The 26706-nt window shown below is 47.3% G+C and overlaps 1 pseudogene; it reads right to left on the bottom strand.

Annotated features, from left to right (window-relative positions):
* Nucleotides 1-8682: 8682 nt before the first annotated feature.
* Nucleotides 8683-26706, bottom strand: part of LOC135056897 (bile acid-CoA:amino acid N-acyltransferase-like) — a 79604-nt pseudogene continuing 61580 nt past the window's right edge.

Below are 26706 nucleotides of genomic sequence, written 5' to 3'. Positions count from 1 at the left end.
GTGACCTTCTCGACTCTATACCAACAGCAGGATCACCACTTTTTCCGCTAATCATTTCTTCTGTTCATTCTAATATCTTTGATCTATAATACCTCCTCTAGTACCGTCTTCCTTTATTTGTCATAGATCCGACAATTGTCAACATCATTAAGGATCTATACTCCTCATAACAGTCCGGTTCACTGACCATTGAAGGTCCTATTAAAACAAGCTGAGCTTGTGCTGGTGGGATAGGATCAGGGTGTGGAGCCAGAGTGTCCACATCCCTCCTAAAGTCTATTAGCATAGACTAACCAGAACATTTCCAAATTTTTCAAATTAGTAATGATTAGTTTTTGATTACACTCTCTCTAATTTTTCTAGTCTGATCAGCCACATCAATTTGATATGGCATCCTCTAGAGATGCTGGCAGGCTGAATCATATGTGTGTAATGATACATTTTATTGAATAATTGTGGTGGACTATACAAGTGTGGATTTTTTCTTAACATAATTAGATAATAAAAGTTATGTCTTAATATCTTCATATAAACAAATCAAAACAAGAGTGCACCCACACAAGTCTTCTGTAAATCTCTTTTCTCCTTAAGTTTGTCTCTGACTCTGGGTGCACCACCAGACCTATATATAAAAAATACAAATTATTCCTGTATACTATACGCTATTCTGGTACTTTACTATTACTACTTCTTTTTGAACCTTCAGGACTAGTGCGGAATCATACCTACTCTGTGAGCCTGTCACTATTGTTAGCGCCAGTGTCCCAACACGCCACATTAAAGGGAAGTAGATGCTCTAAATAAACTACATCTCCCAGCAGCCCTTAGCGCCGAAGCTGCTTGGCTGCTGTGCAAGTCTCTGGGAGAGCCACTGTCAAAGGGAGGACAGCAGCTTAGCTGCTTCCAGGAGGAGAAGCAGGAGAAGCCTTACCCGCCTCTCCCACATTTGTACTACCTCCGGGCCCCATCCGCGCACCCCACCCACTGCACCACCGCAACCGCTCCTCCCCGACTCGCGGTGGCTCTGGATCCCCACCTGCGGCACCCACACACCCACCCCTCCCACACCCGTGGCACCACTGCACCCGCCCCTCCTCCACTCGCAGCACTTTCGAACCCCCCTCCCCCATCCATGTTTCTCCCGCACCCGCCACTCCCCCAAACACAGCACTTACTAGGTGATTCATCAGGCCCTACGTGCGCTGTTCACGCCATTGCAAGGGGCTACGACCCCTTAACCATCGCACGGCCTTTGTCCATGCAATATTTAACCACTCACACAATTATGATTGGAGGTAATACTCATATAATACAAATATTGCATGCCACAAGGGCGTGCAAGGGTTAAGGGGGCGTAACCCCTTACGACGGTGTGAAGAGCGCCCATCGGGCACGATGAATCATCTAGTTACTACATAACTCCTTTGACAATCGCTTGGTTTACAATAATCCTCGTATTCATCAACTTAAGACTGATTCTTCTATTGTGACCACAGATACCACTGTTATTTCTGAAACTTTTTTGAGTTACTCTCAATCTTTATATTAGAGATGAGCGCCTGAAATTTTTCGGGTTTTGTGTTTTGGTTTTGGGTTCGGTTCCGCGGCCGTGTTTTGGGTTCGAACGCGTTTTGGCAAAACCTCACCGAATTATTTTTGTCGGATTCGGGTGTGTTTTGGATTCGGGTGTTTTTTTCCAAAAACACTAAAAAACAGCTTAAATCATAGAATTTGGGGGTCATTTTGATCCCAAAGTATTATTAACCTCAAAAACCATAATTTACACTCATTTTCAGTCTATTCTGAATACCTCACACCTCACAATATTATTTTTAGTCCTAAAATTTGCACCGAGGTCGCTGTGTGAGTAAGATAAGCGACCCTAGTGGCCGACACAAACACCGGGCCCATCTAGGAGTGGCACTGCAGTGTCACACAGGATGTCCCTTCCAAAAAACCCTCCCCAAACAGCACATGACGCAAAGAAAAAAAGAGGCGCAATGAGGTAGCTGTGTGAGTAAGATTAGCGACCCTAGTGGCCGACACAAACACCGGGCCCATCTAGGAGTGGCACTGCAGTGTCACGTAGGATGTCCCTTCCAAAAAACCCTCCCCAAACAGCACATGACGCAAAGAAAAAAAGAGGCGCAATGAGGTAGCTGTGTGAGTAAGATTAGCGACCGTAGTGGCCGACACAAACACCGGGCCCATTTAGGAGTGGCACTGCAGTGTCACGTAGGATGTCCCTTCCAAAAAACCCTCCCCAAACAGCACATGACGCAAAGAAAAAGAGATAGTATACTCGTAACTAGTATGTATGTATAAAGAAAGAAAAAAAAACCACGGTTAGGTGGTATATACAATTATGGACGGGCTGCCGAGTGCCGACACAGAGGTAGCCACAGCCGTGAACTACCGCACTGTACTGTGTCTGCTGCTAATATATAGACTGGTTGATAAAGAGATAGTATACTCGTAACTAGTATGTATGTATAAAGAAAGAAAAAAAAACCACGGTTAGGTGGTATATACAATTATGGACGGGCTGCCGAGTGCCGACACAGAGGTAGCCACAGCCGTGAACTACCGCACTGTACTGTGTCTGCTGCTAATATATAGACTGGTTGATAAAGAGATAGTATACTCGTAACTAGTATGTATGTATAAAGAAAGAAAAAAAAACCACGGTTAGGTGGTATATACAATTATGGACGGGCTGCCGAGTGCCGACACAGAGGTAGCCACAGCCGTGAACTACCGCACTGTACTGTGTCTGCTGCTAATATATAGACTGGTTGATAAAGAGATAGTATACTCGTAACTAGTATGTATGTATAAAGAAAGAAAAAAAAACCACGGTTAGGTCACTGGTATATACAATTATGGACGGGCTGCGGAGTGCCGACACAGAGGTAGCCACAGCCGTGAACTACCGCACTGTACTGTGTCTGCTGCTAATATATAGACTGGTTGATAAAGAGATAGTATACTCGTAACTAGTATGTATGTATAAAGAAAGAAAAAAAACCACGGTTAGGTGGTATATACAATTATGGACGGGCTGCCGAGTGCCGACACAGAGGTAGCCACAGCCGTGAACTACCGCACTGTACTGTGTCTGCTGCTAATATATAGACTGGTTGATAAAGAGATAGTATACTCGTAACTAGTATGTATGTATAAAGAAAGAAAAAAAAACCACGGTTAGGTCACTGGTATATACAATTATGGACGGGCTGCCGAGTGCCGACACAGAGGTAGCCACAGCCGTGAACTACCGCACTGTACTGTGTCTGCTGCTAATATATAGACTGGTTGATAAAGAGATAGTATACTCGTAACTAGTATGTATGTATAAAGAAAGAAAAAAAAACCACGGTTAGGTCACTGGTATATACAATTATGGACGGGCTGCCGAGTGCCGACACAGAGGTAGCCACAGCCGTGAACTACCGCACTGTACTGTGTCTGCTGCTAATATAGACTGGTTGATAAAGAGATAGTATACTACTAATATTATATACTGGTGGTCAGGTCACTGGTCACTAGTCACACTGGCAGTGGCACTCCTGCAGCAAAAGTGTGCACTGTTTAATTTTAATATAATATTATGTACTCCTGGCTCCTGCTATAACCTATAACTGGCACTGCAGTAGTGCTCCCCAGTCTCCCCCACAATTATAAGCTGTGTGAGCTGAGCAGTCAGACAGATATATAATATATATAGATGATGCAGCACACTGGCCTGAGCCTGAGCAGTGCACACAGATATGGTATGTATGTGACTGAGTCACTGTGTGCTGTGTATCGCTTTTTTCAGGCAGAGAACGGATTATAAATAAAAGTGGTGGTCACTGGTCACTATCAGCAAAACTCTGCACTGTACACTACTGAGTACTCCTAATGCTCCCCAAAATTAGTAAATCAAGTGTCTAAACGGAGAGGACGCCAGCCACGTCCTCTCCCTATCAATCTCAATGCACGTGTGAAAATGGCGGCGACGCGCGGCTCCTTATATAGAATCCGAGTCTCGCGATAGAATCCGAGCCTCGCGAGAATCCGACAGCGTCATGATGACGTTCGGGCGCGCTCGGGTTAACCGAGCAAGGCGGGAAGATCCGAGTCGCTCGGACTCGTGAAAAAAAACATGAAGTTCTGGCGGGTTCGGATTCAGAGAAACCGAACCCGCTCATCTCTACTTTATATACCTTGCCTCCCGATGATCCAGCCTTAGGAATGCAATTCCTTAAGAAGGTGGACTTACCTGTATTAACTAAAGAAGAGATGGAGTCTTTAATAGAACCTGTAACGGTATTGGAACTTCTTACCATGATATAATTGTTAATAATGGGCAAATCTCCTGGCCCAGATGGGTTTGTGGCTGAATATTATAAGTTACATGCTCCTCATCTTGTTCCACATTTAATAACCCCATTGAATTCACTGTTACAAGGTAACTCCCCACCAGGGGTGTATCTACCCATTGGCCAGGATGGCACTCGCCAGGGGCGCCAGCCAAGCAGGGGGCGCCAGCCGAGCAGGGGGCGTCTCCCGGCGGTGCTACACTCGGCCAATGGGTGGAAACCCTTAAGCCGTAGTGTCTGGCAAGACCTGGTGTGGCGAGCTGCCTGTGGATTGCCTGGGATGGAGGGTGGAGGCTCGCTCAGCAGGCAGTAGCGGGCGCCGGTGTACAGCACCGCAATGCACTACAGGGAAGAAACTGAAAATAACCTACATCTCTCAGCAACCCTTGCTGTCAGGAGCTCCCGGCGCCAAGGGGTGGTCTTCTGTTTGCCGGCGGTCGGGCTCCCGGCGCTCAGTATACCGGCGCCGGGAGCCCGACAGCCGGAATACCGACAATTATTTTCCCTCGTGGGGGTCCACGACCCCCATAGAGGGAGAATAAAATAGTGCTGTTTGCCGGCGGTCGGGCTCCCGGCGCTCAGTATACCGGTGCCGGGAGCCCGACAGCCGGAATACCGACAATTATTTTCCCTCGTGGGGGTCCACGACCCCCATAGAGGGAGAATAAAATAGTGTGGCGCGCGTAGCGCGCCACCGTGCCCGTAGCGTGGCGAGCGCAGCGAGCCCGCAAGGGGCTCATTTGCGCTCGCCAAGCTGTCGGTAAGCCGGCGGTCGGGCTCCCGGCGCCGGGATGCTGGTCGCCGGGAGCCCGACCGCCGGCCAGCCGTAGTGAACCCGCGCCAAGGGCTGCTGGGAACTGTAGTTTTTTCCTACAGTTTCTTCACATCGTATGGTGTGGTGCCAGACACCGGCACCAGCTCAGCCTGCTGTGCAAGCCTCCGCTCTCCATCCCAGGCAATGCCTAGGCAGCTCGGCACACCAGGTATTGCCAGACACTACAGCTTTGTGCTGGGATGTTGTGGCTGGGGACTATGGCTATGTGCTAGGGTCGGAAGGGAGGGTGAGGGGACTGTGGCTATGTGCTGGGAGGTGGATTATGACTATGTGCTCGGGTGGGACTAGGGCTATGTGCTGTGTGGGGAGACTATGGCTATGTATGTGCTGTGAGTGGGGAGACTACAGCTATGTGCTGGCAGTGGGAAGACTACTGCTATGTGCTGAGGGGGGAGGGGAAACTATGGCTAAGTGCTGGGAGGGGGGGGGGGAGACTATGGCTAAGAGCTGGGAGGGGGGGAAGACTATGGCTAAGGGCTGGGAGGGGGGAAGACTATGGCTATGTGCTGAGGGGGGACTACAGCTATGTGCTGTGAGAGGGGGGACTATGGCTAAGAGCTGGGTGGGAGACTATGGCTATTTGCAGAGGGGGGACTACAGCTATGTGCTGTGAGATGGGGGGACTATGGCTAAGTGCTGGGAGGGGAGGGGACTATGGCTATGTGCTGAGGTGGACTACAGTTATGTGCTGTGAGGGGGGACTATGGGAAAGTGCTGGGAGGGGGGAGACTATGGCTATGTGCTGAGGGAGGACTACTGCTATGTGCTGAGAGTGGGGGAGACTACTGCTATGTGCTAAGGGGGGGCTACAGCTATGTGCTGGGAGGGAGTGGACTTTGGCTAACTGCTGGGAGGGTGGGAGACAATTACTATGTGCTGAGGGGGGACTATAGATATGTCCTGGGAGGGGGATGGGGACTATGGCTATGTGCTTGGGAAGGTGGAGGGCTATGTGCTGGGAGGGGGACTATAGATATGCTGGGAGGGAACTGTTGCTATGTGATGGGAGTGGGGTGGAGACCATGACTGTGTTGGGGAGGTGGAGACTACGGCTATGTGCAGAGAGGACTATGGTTACAGCTATTTACTGGGAGGGGACTATGGCTATGTGCTGGGAGGGGGAAATAACTATGTGATGTGTTCTGGTGGGGGCTATGGCTATGTGCTGAGGGGGCAACTACAGCTATGTACATTTGAATAGGAGAGTTAGGTAGTGCGCTGCACTGCACTACTTTTCACTGCACTACTATTTGATTATACCACCTGGCCTTGGGTGGCATTGCCTTCTCGGCCAGGTCAGGCACTGCTAGTGTCTCCACAGTGTGATAAGGATTACTGTGTGGGCATAATGTGTAAACGAAACTGCTACTGTGTGGGTATGATGTGTATAAGAGGTATTACTGTGTAGCGTCATTTGAATTGGGAGTACTATTGTATGCTCATGGCCCTTTCCCACAAGATCATGTCCCTTTTTTGCACTTGCACCTTCCCTATTTCAAATATGAGGGACGCCAGTCCCTTACTTTGCCAGTGGCGCCCAGACCCCTAGATACACCCCTGCTCCCCACCTTTGGGCTTTAAAGAGGCAAGGCCACAATGATATGGGCCGATATGGGCATATCGGCCCATATCATTACTAAATCAAGATTTGAAGTTGGGGATTTTGAAGTTGTTTACAAAATTATTAGTAGGACGTCTTCAAACAGTTTTGCAACATATCCTCCACCCTGCTCAGAATAGCTTTGTCAAGAATAGAACTTCAGTGCACAACGTTCATATTTTAATGGCTGTGATCCATCACTCCCAACAGTTAACTTTTCATTTACCTCTTATTGTTAGTTGTGATGCAGAGAAGGCCTTTGACCTTGTCTCCTGGTCCCACATGCTCCGTATATTCCACGTACAACAGTTTGGAACACAGTTTATACGCATTTTTCATACTGTATGTTATATACTCAGCCTATGGCCTTTTTTGACTATTAAAGGCGTTAATACGTCCTCCTTTCAGTTATATAGAGGAACCCGCCAGGGATGTCCTCTTTCACCGCTGCTTTTTAATATTGCTTTGGACTTCCTGATATGCATCTTTGTTGAAGAAAAGTCTTGGAGGGGAATTCCGATGGGATCTCAGGATGTTAAAGTCTTTGCATTCGCAGATAACCTTCTTTTGTATTTTAGAGACCCAAAATCTGCCTTTCCCTCTCTGTTGAATATTTTACTAGACTTTAATTTTGATATCTGGCTTTTTGATTAATTATAGAAAAAACGAAGTCTTAGCTCTAGGCCTGGATGTGACACTAGGTTGCGGCACTTTGTTCCCATTTACGTGGGCCCAAGAACGCTTAATACATTTGGGTTTACGCATACCACGTAACTCCTCTGACTTTTATGCTAGCAATACTCCTTATTTTAATAACCATATGGTAACTGACTTTATGAGTTGGCAACATTTACCTATCTCGTATTTAGGTCGTTCCCACAAGATGATTTCTTTCCCACGACTTCTATATACAATCCAAATACTCCCCTTTATTTTATCTAGACATGATACTCGCACACTCAAGTCAGCTCTTACTAAATTTATATGGGCGAATAAACGTCCTTGTATCTCTTTATTCAAGCTGCAAGAGCCTTTACTGCTGGCTGGAGTTAACTTACATAAAGTACCAACCAATCAGCTCCTAACTGCCATGTTACAGCCTGAGTTTAAAGAAATGACAGTTAGGAGCTGATTGGTTGGTACTTTATCACCGTGCTATTTATCACCCTCCATGGCTAGAAAAAAAACGAGGTGTACATTAGCTCTTGTTTTTAAATCTTTATTCACTCATTTATTTTCTCAACTTTTTCACATTTATTTTCATTTCCTTAATACATTTTAATATTTCGCTTGAACACATATAATAAAGGATATTTGCAATCCAGAAATAAGAATTAAGCATATACATTTCTCTACGGACATGACATGGGAATTAAAGCTAGTACTTCATATTAATACTGGGGATGTTTATTTTAGAATATTAATAAAATTTACATTTTAACTTGTTGATTGGCGATTGTGTGCACTCAAGTAGTAACTAGTGTCTTTCTCCCCTATCTTTGGAGATAGGGGAGCATGAGTCAACTCAGTTGAGGTTTAGTTGTTAGCGTAAACTTTTTTCAGAGCACAGAGTACTTTATTGTCCATCTCCATAACTCACGTTAAGTCGAATACTTAGTTAATGGGGGGCCCATGGGGCTTGATAATGAATATGCTCCTCAACCATAAAGGAGAACAATTTACTATTATATCCTTTATGATAGAGTTTTCATCCTAGACATTTGGAGTGTCAACTTTTTGAAAAAATTATGTTCCGTAACATGTTTTGTTTTGTATGCCGTATTCTGTAACACCCTATTAACTTGTGTTATATGAAAAGTTTATCAATAAAAATACATATTTGACCCAAAGTTAACTTAATTGAAAACAGTATTTTATTTTTTTCATGATTTATGTCGGGGAGAGCGCGGCAGATTCTTTCCCAGAAATTCCTGGATATGTCTCCAGCTGACTTCCTGTGCTTTGCAGTGATCCTGGATCTCCCCTCCCCACACCGTCGGATATACATCATTAAAACATAGTGACCCTGGGCAGAAGGGAGATCCAGGGGGCTCTAGAAGATGCCCTGTACCTGGGTAACTCTGCAAATACACATCTTTCTTGTTATACTTTTCTGCCCTGGCTACCGCTTCCTTAGCATTTAATAAGCTGTTCTGGCCCTGGTCATCTTCTCCCACCAAGAAGAGGATGGGACCTCTGGCCTTCTCCAGGGGAAGTACAGAGTCCTGGTATTCTGGCTTTGTTGTATCTTGGTTGACACGGAAAAAATCATAGGCCCCAGAGTAGGTGATCAGAAGTTTTTCCATTTGATAAGGAATTTCTCTCAGTACAAGATCGCCATAGCTGAGCTTGCTACCATGCATAGCATTGGTTCCATTAATACAGACTGCGGCAGCGACCTGGGGAAAATAAGACGCCATAGCCAGAGCTATATCTGCCCCTTTGCTCACACCAACTACTCCGATTCCTTCTCCGAACACCTGAAACCAATAAAACTAAGTAAGAAGAGTTCATGCAGCGATCACACAGTGGTTGACCACGCTGTGAATATATGCGCTACATCTCATACACTATAGCACTGGTTTGACAATACTGCAATTTGGAACTGATGGTAATTTGTAAGTAATGCAAAAAGAGGCAAGTAACTTGTGTCTGGAACAAATCATGTTGCAATGTAAGGGAAGCAAATTCATTTGTGTTTTCTGTGCAGGGTAAATACTGGATGCTTTTGCATGTAGTCCACAAATGTCTGACAGCTTTATTGTTATGTGGGCCATACAGCAGGACAATATCATTCCAACCAGCAAACTAGGTAGAATGATCATCTGGCAGTGTGCGGGAGCAAACGATTCTCAGCCATTTGCTCCCACATTGTTGAAAAACTGCCAAAAACAGTCTGTCCAACTAGTGTCACAACTGAGGGCTGGTGTCGGTAGCGGGAAGCCTCAGTTGCAGGGGCTGATGGGTATTTGAACTTAGGAGGTGAGATGGGACTCTTAGACATGCGCAGAAGCAGTAGTGCCAAAGCCTGAAGGCGTGACCATGACAACAGGAGGTGCCTTTAAGGGTGTTTATTAAATAATAAAGTCAAAGAAAGTGCAACAAAACAATAACTGTCAAAGAGAGAGTCTCTGAGTTCCTACTGGTTTGAGACCAGTAACCGGAGCTTTAGGTTGAAATGCCTTGTGATGCTTGAGGCGTAGGTAAAGAATAAAGTGATGCTGGGGATCGCAGGTAAAGTACTAAGTGATGCTGGGGATCGCAGGTAAAGTACTAAGTGATGCTGGGGATCGGAGGTAAAGTACTTAGTGATGCTGGGGATCGCAGGTAAAGTACTTAGTGGAAACAGAGAACCGCCGGAGAGTGGCTGCTGGAAGCCGGAGTACACATTCTGCTGATACTGGGTGCGGGAGCAATGGAGACAGGCTGCATGGGAGTTGGAGCTGCACTGCAGAGGGTAGACACAAGAGAGTCAGGCTGTACCGCAGGGAGCATTCACAGGAAAGTCTTTAGTGAAGCTGCAGACTAGATTCACTGGAGAGACAATTGAAACACTGACAATCTTCTGGGTGCTGGGACAGGATATTTATACCTGTAGGATAACAAGGATTGGCTGACAATTATGCAGAGGCAGCAACAGCGCTGCGGATTGGAGAGGAGAGCAACATGTGATTCACTCCAACATGGCTGCGCCCATGACCCAGTTTGAAGGGGAATAGATGATCTTGGGGAACCATGTGTCAAACGGCAATGGCGGCGGAGGCCGCAGCAGCAGAGGCTCCACTCATTCCCACCTACGCACAGTGGCCACAGGGATGGCGGCAGCGGCCGCAGCACACGGAGGGCGCCTCACTCAGCTTCCATGAGGTGAGACCACGGGCGCGGCGGTGGCGGCCGCGACGGGACTGAAGGCGCCATACCACAGTTAGGTGAGCACAATAAGAAGGCCGCTGAGCCAGCACTGCGGGCAATACCAAAAGAGTTATAAGGAAAACCCTGGCACGCTGAGCCAATCTCAGGAGACACCTGACCGGTAGGAAATGGCGTTTAGTTACCCGGATCGTGACAGAACCCCCCCCCCCCCCTCCCCTTTAGGAGTGGCCCCATGACACTTCTTAGGTTTTTGCGGACATCTAGTATGGAATTTCTGGACTAATTTAGAAGCATGGACATCTGATGCATTCGTCCAGGAACGTTCCTCAGGACCATTGCCCTTCCAATCGATCAGATACTGGAGATGCCCATATCTAATACGTGAATCCTGGATTTTGGCGACCTCATACTCAACACCACGTTGAGTCTGAACTTTGGGAGCAGAGGGAAGCGTAGCATGGAAGCGATTCAGAACCACTGGCTTAAGAAGTGAAACATGGAATGTCTTAGGAACTTTTAAAAACGGAGGTAGCTGAAGCTTGTAAGCCACTGGGTTGACAACTTGATCGATCAGGAAAGAACTGATATAGCGAGGGCAAGTTTCATACTCGGGACCCTCAGTCGTAGATTCGTCGTAGACAGCCAAACACGGTCACCAACTTTAAGGGCTGGAATTGCCCTACGCTTCTTATCCGCAAATCTCCTGTACCTGGCGGATGCTTTCAAAAGAGCTGAACGAACATTCTTCCAGTTATTTGAAAACTGCCGAAGCGTGGTATCAGCTGCAGGCACCGATGTTGCTGGAAGCGGTTGGAACTCTGGAACTTTTGGGTGGAACCCATAGTTGGTGAAGAATGGCGTGGAGGAAGATGAAGAATGATACTAATTGTTGTGGCAAAATTCAGCCCATGGGAGGAGTTGAACCTAATCGTCCTGGGAAGAGGATACATAGATACGGAGGAAGGCCTCCAAGTCCTGATTCACCCTCTCAGTTTGCCCATTGGTTTGAGGGTGATAGGCTGTAGAGAATTTCAACTTGACTTGGAGCGCCTGGCAAAGACTCCGCCAGAACTTGGCCACAAACTGAACACCTCTATCGGAAATTATCTCCACAGGGAGACCGTGTAATCTGAAGATCTCTTGAATGAAGCCTTGTGCCAACTTGGAAGCTGGCGGAAGACCGGTGAGCGGAATGAAATGAGCCATTTTGGTGAACCGGTCAACTACCACCCAGATGGTGTTGAATTTATTACACACAGGGAGATCCGTGATGAAATCCATAGAAAGATGGGTCCACGGACGATGAGGAACAGACAAAGGAACCAGTTGCCCAGCGGGTGACTGGCGGGATACTTTGTGTTGGGCACATTTTGGGCAGGAGGCCACAAATTCAGCAATGTCCTTTTTTTAGGGTCAGCCACCAGTATGATCTCAAAACAAATTCTAAGGTCTTGTGTATGCTCGCATGTCCGGCAAAGCGAGAGGAGTGTGCCAAATGCAAGAGCTTCCTTCTGAGAGCCGGCTTCACAAAACTTTTCCCTGGCGGGGGCATAGAGTCCATCCTCACTGCGGAGAACGCCACTGGATCAATAATATAATGCTTGTCAGTAGACTCAGACTCATTTTCTTGCTCTTACAATCAAAATTGGAAACCACCTTAGACAGCGCTCACTTCAGATCTTTTACAAAACATAAATGTAACCATACATAAGAGTTAATACTCATAGGCTGGGAGATAGTCCTTGAATGTTCTTCACTGGTCTGACTGACAGGATATCCACAATTTCTTCTCAGTCCCGCATAACTTGATTTCTCGAGTTAAAGGGAAAAAACAAAGGGAAACAAGATTGTAGTGAACCCTGAAGGTGAAAATCTCTTCTCCCCTTTTATCCGCCCCCGAAAAGAATCAAACAGGGTAGGTCCGTCACCCTATTCTCCTTAACACAGGAGAGGGAATATTCTGATTGTTCTTTATACTTTTTTTCAGAAAGGGTGTATCTCTCCTTTAGGGGTCCACCACAGTGAAAGATAAGCAGGTAGGGTGCCAGCCCGTACCTAACTTACTAATGAAGAACCTGTGCAAATCCCATAAAGGTATCTTTTCACCAAATCTTTGGAGGGATGAGATGATATGAGGCCTACCCGACTCACTATTTTTCAGGAGTAGTCTTCCACATAAAGGTATCTTTATTTCCACTCTCTTCCTTTCTGTACTTCTATCGCCTGGTGGTTATTCCAGTCTCGATCAATGAGGATAGCAAGACAGAGAGGGGAACAGGAATTATAGTAGGTCTGGAGACGGGGATTCTCCTTATCCCTTTCTTTCTCCAACCCTTTAATAGGTCAAAAAAGGTGGGTCCGTCACCTTATCTCTCAGAAGGGTGTGAATCTCCTTTAAAAAGGTCCACCACAGTAAAGGATATAAAAGTATGGTGTCAAACCGTACCTTAATTACTATAATCAAAACTATAAATCTCATAAAGGTATCTTTTCACTGAACCTTAAGGGAATGAACTAGCATCCAGCGTACCCAACTTACTATATCTTGTGTGTCGTCTTCCACATAAAGGTATCTTTTTCTAACCACTGGTTTCCTTCCTTCTTCCTACTCCTACCTCCTGGTCACTGGATGATGTTTCCAATTTTAAACAATGGGAGTGTTAAAAAATAGACAAAAGGAAAGAATGTCTCAATCCTCAAGTAAAACCTTATTTCTTTATTTCCAAAAAGGCCATAATACAATGCCCCTTACAAAAATGATTAAGACACAATGTACACCGAAGCTTGAATTTAGCACAGATGAAAAAATAAAAAATATATGTAACTTATGGGGGGAACCTAGGTCCGGACAGTCCCCCTTAAGGTAGTAGTCCCAGGTGCAAATTCAGCATTCAGGTACTCTTAAAAACCACCACAGCAATCTCCACCAACGCGTTTCAACATAAGTCTTCCTCCTTTTCTTGCTCCCAGGAGCGGGAAAGGGCATCAGCCTTGCGATTCTGTGACCCTGGACAAAACTGCAATTTGAAATCAAATCTGGAAAAGAAAAGTACCCACCTGGCTTGGCGAGGGTTAAGACATTGGGGTATATTTACTAAGGTCCCGATTTTGACCGAGATGCCGTTTTTTCTTCAAAGTGTCATCTCGGCAATTTACTAAGCAAAAATCACGGCAGTGATGAGGGCATTCGTAATATTTTGGAAGTCCTAGGAAAAAATCACAAATCAATACACCATCGGTCAAATACGCCTGCAATTTGGTAGCAATCGGGAATTTACTAAAAAGTGCAAATCACAAACACTGCCGACAATAGCCAAACACTGCCGTGCAGAAATACAAATCGTAAAAAAGTGCTAAAAAAAAAACAGACCTGCTTTTTTATCCCGTGTTTGGATAGGCATGCAGGGATCCATGAGATCCGTGCATGTTTATCAGTGGGAAGGGGATGGGAAAGTGTTAATTTTTTGAAAAAAAATTGCGTGGGGTCCCCCCTCCTAAGCCAAACCAGCCTCGGGCTCTTTGAGCCGGACCTGGTTGCAAAAATATGGAAAAAAATTGACAGGGGTTCCCCCATATTTAAACAACCAGCACCGGGCTCTGCGCCTGGTCCTGGTTCCAAAAATACGGGGGACAAAAAGCGTAGGGGTCCCCCGTATTTTTGAAACCAGCACCGGGCTCCACTAGCTGGACAGATAATGCCACAGCCGGTGGTCACTTTTATACAGCGCCCTGCAGCCGTGGCATTAAATACCCAACTAGTCACCCCTGGCCGGGGTACCCTGGAGGAGTGGGAACCCCTTCAATCAAGGGGTCCCCCCCCTCCAGCCACCCAAGGGCCAGGGGTGAAGCCCGAGGCTGTCCCCCCCATCCAATGGGCTGCGGATGGGGGGCTGATAGCCTTTGTTGTAAGTTATGAATATTGTTTTTAGTAGCAGTACTACAAGTCCCAGCAAGCCTCCCCCGCAAGCTGGTACTTGGAGAACCACAAGTACCAGCATGCGGTGGAAAACCGGGCCCGCTGGTACCTGTAGTACTACTACTAAAAAAATACCCCAATAAAGACATAACACACACACCTTGAAAGTATAACTTTAATGCATACATACACACCACCATATACACATACTTACCTTATGTTCACACGAGGGTCGGCCCTCTTCTCCATGTAGAATCCATGGTGTACCTGTTACAATGTAGCGCCTATGCGCTCCATTATAACCAATGGTGGGAACTTTGTGGTCAGCGTTGAGGTTACTTTCGGTCACCCGCTGACCACAAAGTTCCCACCATTGGTTACAATGGAGCGCATAGGCGCTACATTGTAACACTGCCGTGTGCCGCCTGTCATACAGTACAGGAGCACACAGCCGATCAGGAGGGTGCCACAACGTGGCGCTCCCTGATTGGCTGATGGAACCCTCTTAGACTTAAGTCAGAGGGGGTTCCTGGCATTCGGGGAAAGGGGTCCCATGTGAAAACATGGGGCCCCTTTCAGTTCGTGGTCGGGTGTCCGTTTTTTTATTTTTACAAGTACGTGGATTACAAATGGATTACCCGAGGAGCCCTCTACACTGGATTTGATGAGTAGAATTTTTTCAACAGGTACACCATGGATTCTACATGGAGAAGAGGACCGACCCTCGTGTGAACATAAGGTAAGTATGTGTATATGGTGGTGTGTATGTATGCATTAAAGTTATACTTTCAAGGTGTGTGTGTTATGTCTTTATTGGGGTATTTTTTTAGTAGTAATACTACAGGTACCAGCGGGCCCAGTTTTCCGCCGCATGCTGGTACTTGTGGTTCTCCAAGTACCAGCTTGCGGGGGAGGCTTGCTGGGACTTGTAGTACTGCTACTAAAAACAATATTCATAACTTACAACAAAGGCTATCATCCCCCCATCCGCAGCCCATTGGATGGGGGGGACAGCCTCGGGCTTCACCCCTGGCCCTTGGGTGGCTGGAGGGGGGGACCCCTTGATTGAAGGGGTTCCCACTCCTCCAGGGTACCCCGGCCAGGGGTGACTAGTTGGGTATTTAATGCCACGGCCGCAGGGCGCTGTATAAAAGTGACCCCCGGCTGTGGCATTATCTGTCCAGCTAGTGGAGCCCGGTGCTGGTTTCAAAAATACGGGGGACCCCTACGCTTTTTGTCCCCCATATTTTTGGAACCAGGACCAGGCGCAGAGCCCGGTGCTGGTTGTTTAAATATGGGGGAACCCCTGTCAATTTTTCCCCCATATTTTTGCAACCAGGGCCGGCTCAAAGAGCCCGAGGCTGGTTTGGCTTAGGAGGGGGGACCCCACGCAATTTTTTTTTTAAGTTTAAACATTTTTTTTTACAAGGTACACAATGAAGCCCAGCACGGATCTCTCAGATCCGGCCGAGATTCATTGTATTAAAGTCGGCAGTGTTTTACAAGTCACTCACGTTAAACACTGCCTAAAAAACGAATGACATCGACATCGGAAAAACCGAAAATGCAGAATACGGCAGCTTAGTAAATTAGTCGTAATCAATTCAAAAAGTTGCATATTTACACTTTCGATGTCATTCGTGATTGAACTTTTACCTCAAACGGGAAAATACGATTCTTCGTAAATTTACCCCATTGAGTGCCTTTTAGATACAGGAGATTCTTGTGATCCGTCATGATAGTGATGGTATGAGAAGCTCCTTCTAATATGTACCTCCACTCTTCCAAAGCGAGCTTGATCGACAATAGTTCTTGATCGCCAATGGCGTAGTTACGCTCGGCAGGAGAGAACTTTCTTGAGAAGAAGCTATAAGGATGTAGATGACCGTCGTTAGCTCTTTGAAACAGTACTGCACCCACTCCAACAGAAGAGGCATCCACCTCAAGCATAAAGTTCGAAATGGTATCTGGTTGTTTTCAAAACCGGAGCAGAGACGAATCATTGTTTCAACAAATGAAAGGCTTGGGTAGCTTCTTCTGACCATTTGGAAGGATTGGACCCCTCCTGGTTAGAGCTGTAACAGGCGCTACAATGGTGGAAAAGTCTCGACTAAATTTCCTGTAATAATTCCAGATCATTCGCGAAGATAAGGATATCATCGAGATAAACTACAACACACGATAGAGAATGTCTCTGAAGATTTCATTCACGAAGTGTTGAAATACCGCTGGAGCATTGCGGAGTCCAAAACGCATGACGAGGTACTCGTAATGTCCGTCACGGGTGTTAAAAGCGGTCTTCCACTCGTCACCCTTCCGGATAAGGATGAGATTATAAGCACCCCTCAGATCTAACTTTGTGAAGATAGTGGCTCCACTGACGCGGTCAAAAAGCTCGGTGATAAGCGGCAGAGGGTACCGATTTTTCACTGTGATGTCATTCAGACCCCAGTAGTCAATACAAGGCCGCAGGCCGCCATCCTTCTTCTTCACGAAGAAGAAGCCTGCGCCAGCTGGAGAAGACGAAAGCCGGATAAATCCTTTAGCCAGATTTTCCTTGATCCTTCCTCCACCATAGCCACCTGACCGGTAGGAAATGGCGTTTAGTTACCCGGATCATGACAACTAGCAGCCGGCACTGTTTACCACTGCTTCCAAGGCCCACCACTGTTTGGGGGGATCCTCCTACTGCCCGGCTCAGCTTCCTAGTGATGTGTAGTAGTTATCTTCCTCATCATCATTTTGCACTACCGATACCCATCCCTGTCCTCTGTTTTTTCTCTCTCTCTACTTCTACACTTTTTTTTTTCAGTTTGCTCTTACAGTTCTTTACTTCATTCCTTTTTTTATGCTCTCCCATGTTTATCATAGATTTTTATTCTACTGCTCCTATCACTCATTGGGCTGATTCAGTAAGGATTGCAAATTTTGCTAAGTATCAGAATTTACAATCCTTTGGATCACATGCTGGGGGCCTCCCATCGCAAGGCAGCTCAGCATGCTATCAGCTGCCCTCCCCTTGACTACGCTGAAATTGCAGTCGCACCACAACTTCAGCGTGATCGCTATAATTAAGGAAGCCTCCAGCCGGCGTAACCTGGCTGCACCGGCAGGAGGCCCGCCGTCATATTTTTGATTGCGGCGGCTGCGTGTGATGTCACACAGCCACTCCGATCACGCCCCCATCACGCCCCTCATTCACACTGGCACGCCCCTGTTTCTAAGCAAAGCCCCCGTAATGCTTTGTCTCCACCTTGGAAATGGACCATTGCCACCCCCCACCACACAAACGCCTCTGCCTGGTTTACAGGCAGAGGGCGACATTCGTATTTTCTGCCGGTGCCCGCAGAAGATGCGTTCACCTGCACAGAATGGGCCCTGCACATGCGCCCGCATATTTTAGCATATTTTTGCGGTTGGATAGTGTATTGCGATCCAACCTGAATCGGGCCCATTGTCTTTACACTCTACCGCCCATGCATCTAGTCATTCTTTCTCATTTCCACTCCTACATCTCAGAGGGTTTCTTTTTTGCTTTACCTCTGCCTTGTTGTCCTTTTCCTCTACCCTTTCTTCTTTTACTCTACACGGTCCCTTCCCCGACTTGTACTTTCACTCTATCTCCTCCTCTTTTTCTCCCAAACCATTTTCCTATCGGGTTAGAGTCCAGTTTGAATTACTGTGTAATGCTGGATCAGGTTGCAGAGCTTTTGATAGTTTCCACTTTCCTTGATGCGACACAAGATTTGGGATCAGCTATTGTTTTACATAGAGACACCTTGTTCCGGCTTTCATGTTACTACAAGCATCTCACGGTTTGCACATTAAGAAAATGCATAAATTACTTTATAACAATTAATTTTAAACAAATAAAGAACTTATTTTAAACACGTAGTACAGAATAACATCAGACTAGCTCCTCCCACATTTTTATCACAATGAATAGCAATCTCTGCAGGTCATTATTAATTAGAGGATATTTATTTGAACACTTACCTCTGGGCGCCTACTCAGTAATTCAGCCGCTTCTTCAAAATATGTCAGATCCAAGTGGTCAAAAGTTTTTGGGAGATCATCATAGGCAAGGTAAGCCAAGGCAAGGGATGCAAACCCGCGCGAGGCCAGGAGACTGCTTCGAAACTCAATGAGACCTCCACTGCCCCCGAACAGGTCAATTACTCCGGGATAGGGACCTTCACCTAAATATGGAGACACGTTCATTCTATATAGCTGAAACCATGGTTACACTGTATTTTACAGATGTTGCAAATTCCAGAACTATAACCTAGTTATAGTTATGGCTGCCAGGGCCGTAACTAGGTGAGTGCGGAGGGGGCACCGCATATAGCGCTGCAGGGTAGGGGGGGGGGGCGCTGTTGGCGGCACTTGTCAATTATCTGTTTTAATTACTTTCACTTGCAGCTTCCCCCCTTTTTGAAGCCCAGCATCTCCTGACCACTCCTGTATCCTACCATGACCGCTTCTGTCGCTAATACCTATACAACATTTGGAAAAGCATGTAACCAGGTACAGGAATAAAATAATAAAATCCCATGTTCCAGGGACCTCAGCCCATACTACTAACATTTGCAGCTGGGCCAATTTGTGGTGAAATTCTTTGATGTAGCCTGATTCATTTACTTTCACTTACCACATGCAAATATGGTGGGATCGATGGGGTGATGAGTTCCTATCCTCCCCTCCGCCCCGCCCCCCCCAAGGCTGCAAAGACCAGGGTTCTTTATCAACTGCATGGTTAATGCAATGCAACTAGGTACTCAGGCTACCGTGGACCTGTTATGCAAGTCAATAGAGCTGCTTACATTAAAGACTAATTGCAGTACACCACAATGAGCACATACTGTATGTGGTCAGGGCTCCCATCAGAAATGGTGGGACCCAATACTGACAAAATAGGCAGGGCCCCCCTTCCTGAGCAGAGCTGTGGATATGGGGGGTTATTCCAAGTTGTTCACAGCAAATCTTCGCATCGCAAGCAGCGCAGTTTAGCCAAATGCGCACGCGCAAAACACTGAATGCGCATGTGCAAAAGTCAGCTGTACGACGAATGTGCAGAAATACAAAAGCTTTTTGTGTACGCAGCCACACAACAACAAAGAGGCGTGTTGAAGGCGGTGCGGGGGAATGGCTTCGCTTACTAGCGAAAAGGGGCGTGAAGGTGGGTGTCTTGTGGGGGAGTGTGCTAAGGTTAGCATGTGTGGTTTTCGCACCACTGCAAAGCTGCTCGTTGCCGGTACACACCAGGCGTTCGCAGCACAGGAGTAGGTCTAGGGCTGCGCACAGCGGGGGTCATTCCGAGTTGTTCGCTCGGTAAAAATCTTCGCATCGCAGCGATTTTCCGCTTAGTGCGCAAGCGCAATGTTCGCACTGCGACTGCGCCAAGTAAATTTGCTATGCAGTTAGGAATTTTACTCACGGCTTTTTCATCGTTCTGGCGATCGTAATGTGATTGACAGGAAGTGGGTGTTACTGGGCGGAAACAGGCCGTTTTATGGGCGTGTGGGAAAAAACGCTACCGTTTCCGGAAAAAACGCAGGAGTGGCTGGAGAAACGGGGGAGTGTCTGGGCGAACGCTGGGTGTGTTTGTGACGTCAAACCAGGAAGGACAAGCACTGAACTGATCGCAGATGCCGAGTAAGTCTGGAACTACTCAGAAACTGCTACGAGGTGTGTAATCGCAATATTGCGAATACATCGTTCGCAATTTTAAGAAGCTAAGATTCACTCCCAGTAGGCGGCGGCTTAGCGTGAGCAAATCTGCAAAAATCAGCTTGCGAGCGAACAACTCGGAATGACCCCCAGCTAGCGAACACTTGCTAAAAGTGCCTGACAGGGCGTAGCTAGCTAATAATTGCCAATAGAATGCAGCTGATTCACATGCTAAATTGCTAATGCATCAACACTGCAATTGTAGCTGTAGGACTCACACAGATGGTATGTACATTTACACTTTCAGAAAATGTGATTGTTGAACTTTAAGAAATTAGCTTACACTGACAAGCAGCACACATGTGTATTATTAGCAAATACATGTGTAATGTTTATGTCCCACACAGTAGCGGATCTTGCCACGGGCAAGCAGGACTTTTGCCCGGGGCGCCGCCTTCCAGATCGCGCCGGCGCCATCCGGAGGGCGCCGCCCTATGGCAAGATCCGCTGCTGCTGTGGTGCCCCCCGCTGCCGCGGCCTGCTGTCCCGCTGTCCAGGAAAACTAGTTTCCCTTCGTGGGCTGCCCGCTGTGAAGGGAACCTAGACGCTACACGTCTAGTTTCCCTTCCTGGAGAGGACCTTAACCGTAATGATGTGCGGTGCGCGATGACGTCATCGCGCACCGCACAGCAAAGGTCCTCTCCACGAAGGGAACTAGACGCTTAGCGTCTAGTTTTCCTTCGTGGAGAGGACCTTTGCTGTGCGGTGCGCGATGACGTCATCGCGCACCGCACATCCTACTACAGTACAGGGGGCGTAACTGATCACGCCCCCTGTATGAAGCCACGCCCCCTAATGCCGCCCGGGGCGCCAGAAGCCCCGGAACCGGCCCTGGTCCCACATGTCTGCTTTGTGTAGAAATTATGTGTATTTTGTAAGCGTTCAAACAGAAATAATTGCCTAAAAATGCAACATACATGCCATGTTTTCAAGATTCCCACATTAGTTTTGTGGTTAATATAACAACATTGGGGGTAATTCTGAGTTGATCGCAGCAGCAAGTTTATTAACAAATAAAGCGCTGCATACCGGAAATCATTTTTGTGCTTTTTAATAACACATTAATCAAACAATTAGTTGACAAACATATAACACACATACATAGACCCGGCCGGTATTAAAATTACCTTAATGATAAAACTTATCAATCCATAAATGCAGATCTCACATCATACTCTCTATTTCAAACATGGCCTATCAATGATGCATCACTGGTATGTTAATCAACTGATAACATATATATAATTGCGCTGAGGGGCCCCTGATGACTAGGATTCAACCCTCAACTAATTAGCAGCGTATGATATCCAGTGTTCAATCACAATTATGTCCGTATAGGCCAATGGAATGCTGAATGTGTTAATATCCAAATGACAGGTTAATTGGTTAGTAGAGCCAGCAATGTCCGTAACTTAGATTAGGTAAAATGATGGTTAGTAAGTCACTGCAGTCCTCCAAAATTAACATGGACATACAACCATATTAATAAACAGCCCTCTGAATGAGGCTCTCATATTCTGTCCTGGGCACTGGTTACTGAGCGGGCTTTGTTTGTCAGGGGTTCTCACCGACCAGCTGATTGTCTGCTGTAACAAAGTCTCTGCTGCCGACTCCTCCCTTATACTACGCCTTACCTCAGACCCGTTTAGGTAGATGTGTCCCAGATGTAGATATGACCAGGTCCGTGTGCTTTGGACCTCTCTCTCAACGCGTTTCTCCGCCTAAAGACTCAGCGGCTTCCACAGGAGAAATAATGTAATATACCTGCTCCAATTCACCTGTTTAAATAACACGCAGGTTGTCTATTTCCGGGCGCCATTCAATCGCGCACGCGCACCCTTTGCATGTCACGTGCGTTCCAGGGTTCAAGGGACAGCTGACTTCCGATCATAGTAGCAGCAAGTTTGTTAGCAATTGGGCAAAACCATGGCCCTCATTCCGAGTTGTTCGCTCGTTCTTTTTCATCGCATCGCAGTGAAAATCCGCTTAGTACGCATGCGCAAAGTTCGCACTGCGACTGCGCCAAGTAACTTTACTATGAAGAAAGTATTTTTACTCACGGCTTTTTCTTCGCTCCGGCGATCGTAATGTGATTGACAGGAAATGGGTGTTACTGGGCGGAAACACGGCGTTTCAGGGGCGTGTGGCTGAAAACGCTACCGTTTCCGGAAAAAACGCAGGAGTGGCCGGGGAAACGGTGGGAGTGCCTGGGCGAACGCTGGGTGTGTTTGTGACGTCAACCAGGAACGACAAGCACTGAACTGATCGCACAGGCAGAGTAAGTCTGGAGCTACTCTGAAACTGCTAAGTAGTTAGTAATCGCAATATTGCGAATACATCGGTCGCAATTTTAAGAAGCTAAGATTCACTCCCAGTAGGCGGCGGCTTAGCGTGAGCAACTCTGCTAAATTCGCCTTGCGACCGACCAACTCGGAATGAGGGCCCATGTGCACTGCAGGGGGGGCAGATATAACATTTGCAGAGAGAGTTAGATTTGGGTGGGTTTTTTGTTTCTGTGTAGGGTAAATACTGGCTGCTTTATTTTTACACTGCAATCTAGATTCCAGTTTGAACACACCACACCCAAATCTAACTCTCTCTGCACATGTTATATCTGCCCCCCCTGCAGTGCACATGGTTTTGCCCAACTGCTAACAAAATTGCTACTGTGATCAACTCGGAATGACTCCCATTACCCACATAATTCAGCCTAACCTATACTGTTATAACCTGCTACTTTTCCTAATAAATTGCTATGAATGAATTAGGTAACTTGTCAGTTATATTTAATATGGCATGTTGCCCATAGTAACCAAACAACTTCGTGCCATTATATTGTTTAAGGACCAACATACATGTTTTTGGTTTGTACATCATTTTGCTATAAGCAAGATGCCCTTTTTTTGGATGTGTACAACTCATAAAAAAAAAACCTTTTACACACACCCACAATAATAAACACACCATTTTAAAATAAAGTATATTTATTCAAACTCATATTACTATTTGTCCAAATGTTTAGTTTTATTAAAAAAAAAAAAAACATGGCACAGCAACAAACACCTGCCAGTGCCCAAATTAGGAAGACAGTACCCATTAGTCAAGCCCCCCCCCCTACCCACCCCCATCTACTGCCCATCAAACACAAAAAGAGACTGGTGTCATGACCCTGCCTGAGGAACATGTGGGTCAAATTGAGGAAGATTCTGGCCACAATACCTAAACCAAACTAGCCAGACCACAATATGAAGAGGAAGGTGGGACAAGTTCACAGGCTAATGCATCACAGGCTAATACCAAAAAGATAAGCCAGCAAACCCCATTCAGCATGATGGAGTTTGCAATTCTAGTCCCACAAGCCATTGATAATCCATTTTGGAACTGAGTCAACATGGGTGCTGGTAAATGTGCTCGCATCTGGAGAGAATTTTTTTTTATTTTTCCGGCCCGCCTGAAGCGGATGTTGTTCAGTGCTCAGTCTGTGAACTGACCTTCGAGGGCCCTGTCCAGTGGGATCTGGTTCCTGGGCAGGGGTAGGGGATGGGCCAGGTGTTGGTTCCTCCCTGACACTGTTGGCAGAGGCGTAACTAGGGTTTTTGGAGCCCAGGGCAAGATGTAAAATGGCGCCCCCCCCCTCCCCCCCAAAAAAAAAAACATAGCAAAAGAAGCATGTGTGCGCCGGTGAAAAAATGGGCATGGCCACACTCCAGAAGGGGTGTGGCCACGCTCCAGAAGGGGTGTGGCCACTGACAATAGCCCACAGTGCCAGTTACATTGCCCCACAGTGCCAGATACAATGCCCCACAGTGCCAGTTACATTGCCCCACAGTGCCAGTTACATTGCCCCACAGTGCCAGTTACATTGCCCCCAGTGCCAGATACAATGCCCCACAGTGCCAGATACAATGCCCCACAGTGCCAGTTACATTGCCCCACAGTGCCAGATACAATGCCCCACAGTGCAGGATACATGCCCCACAGTGCCAGTTACATTGCCCCACAGTGCCAGTTACATTGCCCCACAGTGCCGGATACATGCCCCACAGTGCCAATTGCATTGCCCCCCAGTGCCAGATACAATGCCCCACAGTGCCAGTTACATTGCCCCACAGTGCCAGATACAATGCCCCACAGTGCCAGATACATGCCCCACTGTGCCAGTTACATTGTCCCACAGTGCCAGATACAATGCCCCACAGTGCAAGATACAATGCCCCACAGTGCCTGTTACATTGCCCCACAGTGCCAGATACAATGCCCCACAGTGCCGGATACATGCCCCACAGTGCCAGTTACATTGTCCCACAGTGCCAGATACAATGCCCCACAGTGCCAGTTACATTGCCCCACAGTGCCGGATACATGCCCCACAGTGCCAGTTACATTGCCCCACAGTGCCAGATACAATGCCCACAGTGCCAGATACATGCCCCACAGTGCCAGTTACATTGTCCCACAGTGCCAGATACAATGACCCACTGTGCCAGTTACATACCTCACTGTGCCAGATACATGCCCCACACTGTGCCTGATACATGCCCCACTGTGCCAGTTACATGCCCCACTGTGCCAGTTACATGCCCCACTGTGCTCTCTCTCTCCCCCCCTCCTCCCCCCCGGTCACTTACCGAGTCACCGGCGCCGCTTGTTCTATGTGAGGGGAGGAGAGCGCCTCTCCTTCCCCTCACCGCTCCAGGACAGGTCTCCGGCGGCTGTGTGGCGCCGGTTCGCTAGCCAATCAGAGCTCGCGGACCGGCAGCCAATCAGGAGCCGGTCTGCAAGCTCTGATTGGCTAACGCCGTCGGAGGACGGACACAGCAGCGCTGCTAGGGCTTTCAGCGGCGGTGAGGGGAGGGAAAGACGGTGCGCTCTCCTCCCCTCACATTTCGACTTTCGGCGTGACGGGGGCGAGTGGGGCATGATGCCCTGGCCGGCGGCGCCGCCCCCCTCTCCTGGGCCTGCCAAGGCGCCCAGGGCACGTGCCCCACTCGCCCTACCCTAGATACGCCTCTGACTGTTGGCAAGGAATCCAGCAATGGTCTGTATGCCTTGGCCAATTGTGGTGTCTAATTGGCTAATTGTGGTGTTCAATTGTTGCACCGAGGAGGTGAGGTCGGCCATACCTTGACGAACACAGGTGGTCAGGTCAGTGAGCCGAAAGGACATCTCACGTACCTCCCGGGTCATCACGTCATGGAATTTGGTGTTGATAACTCCATGACTGGCTATTTCACTACGAATCACCAAGAGAGAGGGTTGGGTGGGGGTGCCAGTGTGGGGCTTGGCAGGTAGAATTTCCTGTCCCACACTGGAGGTGTCACTACCTACCCCCACCTCAGCCTCAGCGAGATGCCCCTACTGTCCCTCCTGTGTTGTGTTTGTGTAAAAAAAATTATAAATACTCTCAATTAAGACAATTATACAGGAAACACTTTACAATATATGTTTGGAAACTTACCTGACGAGTCATGTGGCCATAACATGTCAGATGTGTTGGTGTCCATTTGTGACACACCTGCCACCTCCTCATAGGACACACAGACCATCGCTTGCTCCTCTAGATCTGTATACTCCACAGTCTCAGGGGCTGGCCCTCCCCCTATTGCCCTCGAAGCAGCCCTTTTCTGCTTCAAGCGGGACTTGAAGTTGGCCCAACTACATATGTTTATTTGTTTATGGGAAAGGAGAGTAAATTAAATGTAAGTCATTGTGAAGCATACTTTTTTTTACACATGTCGTGGTTTGGGTTGCTATAGGCAACCTCACATGAAAAATGTTGCTTAAATCTTAGTTAATACAGACTATAGTGTTTGTAATTGTGTCTCATTATGCACTTACCGTCTTCGGACTTTCTGAGCTGTGCGGACAATTGGGACAACTTCATTAATCCGGTCAGTTATTTCTCTCCAGATACGGTCTTTGGCAGCAGCACCCATGTTTTTGTTCCCAAAATGGATTTTATCAATGGTTTGTGGGACCAAAATACCTAACTCCCTCCTTGTGAATGGGGGCTAATGCTTTCTCTTTTTGTCTACTGCCTGTGAAGCATCAGCCTGCAAATTGTCGCCACCTTCTTCTTCAGTTTGTGGTTGGCTTGGCTGTGTTTGGGTATTGTGACCAGAATCTTCACCAGTTTGTCCTACATCTTCCTCAGGCAGGGCCCTCACACCAGCCTCTTGACTTGTTTGTGGGACAGGAGATGGGGGTTGATGAACTGATGGTGGTCCTGATACTTCCTCCTCTGCACTGGCAGGTGTTTGTGCCCTATGCTGTTGTTGCAGCCTTCTTCTCCTGGCTACCATTTCTTGCATCTGCTGATGCAATAGGTTGATCTCAGCAGTGATCTGTGCTGTCTGGATCAGGATCCAGAGTGTATGCAAGAGTTGGA

This window comes from Pseudophryne corroboree, chromosome 1 (assembly GCF_028390025.1).
Source record: "Pseudophryne corroboree isolate aPseCor3 chromosome 1, aPseCor3.hap2, whole genome shotgun sequence".
NCBI lineage: Eukaryota > Metazoa > Chordata > Amphibia > Anura > Myobatrachidae > Pseudophryne > Pseudophryne corroboree.
Note: the sequence above shows the minus strand (reverse complement) of the source record. Positions and strands in the feature narration are given on the sequence as shown.